The sequence below is a fragment of the Cupressus sempervirens genome, chromosome 2 (assembly GCF_028749045.1).
Source record: "Cupressus sempervirens isolate cs-2001-9-10 chromosome 2, ASM2874904v1, whole genome shotgun sequence".
Classification (NCBI taxonomy): domain Eukaryota; kingdom Viridiplantae; phylum Streptophyta; class Pinopsida; order Cupressales; family Cupressaceae; genus Cupressus; species Cupressus sempervirens.
The window spans coordinates 673760064-673764903 of record NC_143119.1 but is presented as its reverse complement, the minus strand read 5'-3'; the positions used below and the strand labels follow the sequence as shown (position 1 = coordinate 673764903).

At 32.2% G+C, this 4840-nt stretch overlaps 1 pseudogene; it reads left to right on the top strand.

Moving 5' to 3' along the window:
* Positions 1-2236: 2236 nt before the first annotated feature.
* LOC149575154 (transcription factor WER pseudogene) lies at positions 2237-4292 on the top strand (annotated as a pseudogene).
* Positions 4293-4840: the final 548 nt, after the last annotated feature.

The following is a 4840-nucleotide window of genomic DNA, read 5'->3' as shown; positions in this document are numbered from 1 at the left end:
CAAACCAACATTATGTCGTCAGAGTCTAACTCATTCAAGTGACCATTGAATACCATATACTTATCAACACACACATTATCATTATATTTTCTTCAAATCCTCTTCATCAATCAAATGATATGACACTCTACTAAATTAGCATAATGTCTCACCAATTAAGGCTTGACATCAATGACAACATAACAATCGATATGCCTCTTTCACATACATTGACAACATTATCAATTGGAGCTAACATTAAATGCATTGTAGTGACACCTAATAGGGTCAAATTCTCTAATAGGGATATTTGTATATTAGTACATGATATAGTGGGTATTATTCCCACCAAGTTTTTTTTCCTTATTTAGGGGTTTCCTTAAGAAAAAAAATATTGTGTTATATAATATTTTCTTATTTTATGTATTGTTATATTATTAGTTGGTAACTAGTTTTACAAGTTTGAATTTCATAGTTATTATCTGCAACTAATTTGCCACCCCCCACCCCACTCTCATTTGTGAAGCATGGAGGTTGCTTATTAACATTTTTTGATCACATATTTTGAAGTATAAAGAAAAATAATGACTTATTTGCACAATAACATAGCTTCATCAAATCTAAGAAAAGAGCAACACAGCTTCATAAAATCACCATGAGAATTAATTTTTAGAATGGATTTATATGTTGATTATTAACATGTTTTGTAGATGACAATGAGTCCAATTATATATGAAGTATTGGAATATGTAGAACTATATTATCATATTATAAAAAAATATTGAAGGAAAGCTATCAAATTCTAATATTGTTCTATATGTGATCCAAGTTTAGATGTATTGATAAAACTCTAATTAGTTAAATTGTTATTTTTCAAAATAGATTCATTAATAAATAATTATAGTAAATCAAACATCATTGAATATATTATGAATCAGATTTGGCAATTACTTCATTCTTTTCAGGTGCATCACTCACGCGCTTAGAGAAGGTAACAAGGTGGTTGACTATTTATCTAATTTTGGTTGTGATGGCAACTTTATTGAATCTTTTTTAGTAGACTAGATCTCAAACTTGTTTCTTGAACTTCTGAACTTGTTTATCCAGATTGTTAGTGTTGACCTCTTCTTTTAGCTTTTCCCAACTCGCTGATGGGTGTTCAACTTCTTCATCTTTCCTCTCTTTCCCTTCATGTTGTATTCTGACAAGGATATTGAATTTTCTTCCTATTTCTTTCCCAATTGAACCTTTGAACGAAGATATTTATCATTTATATATATATTTTAGTGGTTCGCCCACTTTTATCTTTAAAAAAATCATTGAATACAAAGTTCTCTAATTTTAGAATATAATGAAATTTACAATAACAATTTATTTATTATTAATGTAGTCAATATTGCTTGATCTATAAATCTAATATATCATAATACTTCAAGTTGACAATGATAAGTAAAATCTAATTATCATTAGACCAAATCATAAGAATCTCAAGATAGAGATCTATCTCCAATCCCCAAGTGACATGCAATTCACTATGACACCACACCAAACATTCTCCAATGAGACATGACATCTAACTATTTTTTTCTTTCCTCGAAAGATACATCACCACATTTGTTTGTAAAAATTCCATTCCCCACCATGTGTTTTTGGACAGTTTTAGAAGTTATTCTTGAAATGTCACAATTACAATTCCATTGGTACACTATTTCTTTGCTAGTGGGCAGCCGCTAAATGCCATGGATTCAACAAATTCAAGAAAAACACGGGGGTTTTCAAGATTGAGTAGAGGCCAAACCCACATGGAGCTCATGAGTTGCCATTGATCATTTTTCACCATATTTTTTATGCATCTTCTCTTTCCTGCCTTGTTTTTAGTCTTCCATCACGTCATAAAATGCCAATGGAAGAACTACACAGCATGGAAATCCTTGTCCTTTGCAAGAGAATAAATGTAGTTATATAATAGGGACGTAAAGAAAATGTCAAATCTCTGAAATTGATATCTCCATCCATGGGGATTCCTAATGTAGTTAGATCTCGAGCATTCCAAAGCTGATAAGATTGGTTTGGAGTTTGTTGTTGTAAACCAAGTAAAATACTCTAGATTTTATAATTCACCACGCTTGTAGTGCATTGCAAGTTTGCATGTTATTATAATATGAATTAATATTTGGGCTTCCTTATATATATATATATTATTCTTGCATGTTAATAGCCACTTGAAAAGCAGGAGAGAGAAGTTTCTGAATTAAGAATGGTAAGGAAGCCACGCAGCTCTGATATAAGGTCAGGCTTGAATAAAGGGGCTTGGACTCCTCATGAAGATCTGCTCCTCAAAAACTATGTCCAAATTCATGGAGAAGGGAATTGGAGCAATTTGCCTCACAAAATGGGTAACGTGTGCATGGGAAGTTTTATGTTGATTAGGGTTTCCTCTTTCTGTGGGTGGAAATTTTTATCAATAATTGAATACAAACATGTGGATTTAAGTATAGTGAGGTAATCTATGTTGGTTATTTAAAAAAAATGCAGGTCTTCTGAGATGTGGAAGGAGTTGTAGACTGCGTTGGATGAATTATCTTAGACCAGATGTGAATCATGGTAACTTTTCAGCAGATGAAGAGGAGCTCATTATCAGACTCCACAATCTTCTTGGTAACAGGTAATTGTTGTCTAAAAGAAATATTTGTATTTGGTACATAGAGTGCAGCACTTAAAATGATCGAGAAGAGAAAAACAAAGAGAAAAACAATAGGCAATATGTCAATATTTATATTTATAGAGTGCTTTTCCTTTAAGATTATAGGTGTCATGGTTTGTTGGTTCGAGTTTTTGCTGGTTTTAAAAAGTTTAGATCAATCTTCTGATCTTATAGATAAACGCAATTCAACTTTTAAGTTTCATAGAATGGTGTAGTTCAAGTTATGGTGGGTTCGTTTCCCCTAGATCAGTTTTATGATCTTATTGATTGGTACAATTTAACTTTAGAGTGTCTGTGAAATCCAAGGTATGGTTTGTTGGTTCAAGGTTGTGTATTATAGTTTTTTCTGGCATAGATTAATTTTTGTTCTTATAGATTGGCACAGTTCAAACTTTTAATTCTTATAGATTGGTGTAGTTCAAGATATGGTTTGTTGATATCAGCATAATTCAAGTTTTAAGTCTCATAGATTGGTGGCACAGTTCACATTATGGTTTAATTGTTGGTATCAGCATAGTTCAACTTTCTAATCTCTTAGATTGGTGCAATTCAACTTTCATGTCTCATAGATTTATGCTGTTTTGTTGGTTGGAATTTTTGTTGGTTCAGGCATAGTTCAACTTTCCAATCCTATAGATTGGCACAATTCAACTTTCAACTTTCATAGATTGGTGAAGTTTAAGTTATGGTTTGTTGGTTGGAGTTTTTGATGTTCTCAACAACGTGCAACTTTCTAGTCTTATGGACCAGCTTAATTTAACTTCGTGCAACTTTCTAGTCTTATGGACCAGCTTAATTTAACTTTTATATTTTATAGATTAACCCAGTTCAACTTTCTAGATTCCACAGATTGGTTCAGTTCAACTCTCAGATCCAATATAACTGTCTAATTTATAGATTGAAACCTACTATAGGGTCATTCATCAAAGTTAAAAATTTACATTGAGCCACTTGAATTGAACTTAACCTAGAAAATGAAATATAGATGTAATGTTTTTAATTTTCATTTCCTTCCACTGGGTTTTTTTTGGAGTTACCTTATGTTTTTTGTATGACAATAAAATCTTCTAGCACTTGCAGGTGGTCATTGATAGCATCTCGCATAGCTGGCAGAACAGATAACCAGATAAAAAATGTATGGTATTCACGTTTATGCAAGAGAGCTGCCAAAAGAGAAATCCAACGCTCTAATATACTAAAACCAGTGCCATACAGATATAAATCATACCCTAAGAATGAAGATAATATTACAGTTACTGCTAATCCTGAAGCAGTTAGTGAGCAAATCATGGATGATTGTAATGGCAATTACCTCCCATTAGAAGCCACAAAGAGCAATGGAATTAGTGAAGTAATGAAGCAAATTGGTGATAGTGCTGCCATTGAATTAATCATAAACAATCCAGTTTGTGATTCACTAGTCATAGAAATGCAAAACAACTTTGGCAATTCAGACAATATTGGAGACATCATAAAACAAAGCTATTGTTGGGCATCTTCATCTCTATCTCCAATGCATTTCAATGGTGTTCTTACTTCTTCAGAGCATTTGCAAGGTTTTGAGGATGCCCAAATCAGATTTAATGGACAAAGTGACAATGGCAGATAAATTGTCAAAAATTATGATCCAAATCCTCAAACTCTGCTGGAATAACATATATCCATTTATGTGGGTGTAGAGCAAGTGTGTTTGATTGGAATGAAAATAAACATGCAGAAATAGTAATGCATTGGGTGAGAATAAAATTATAGTATTTTCCATGAAAGCAGAAGTTGTGCTTGGAATGGGAATAAGAATATTGTGATGCAATGGAATAAAATCAGTACATTTACTAATGCAAGATCAGCCTACTTGTGCTGCTGCATTGGGAAAGGAAGTTTCATATTTAATGTATCTCTATTGGTACCAAAAGATATTTCATAGACAGCCATTCTTATGAATCCTAGTATAACTTTTTATGATCAATCAAAATCTTTTTCTCTGAAATTTTTTAGTCAAGATAAACTTTAAGAGTTCTATAAACCTTTGAAGAGAAAAGGGAATGTGTAGTTTATTATTACTATAATTTCATTCATGATTGACTGATTGATGGGAATCGAGTTGCAGGTAGTTGCAGGAAAACATAATCATCTTCGTTTTCTGATACCTTTTGCCGT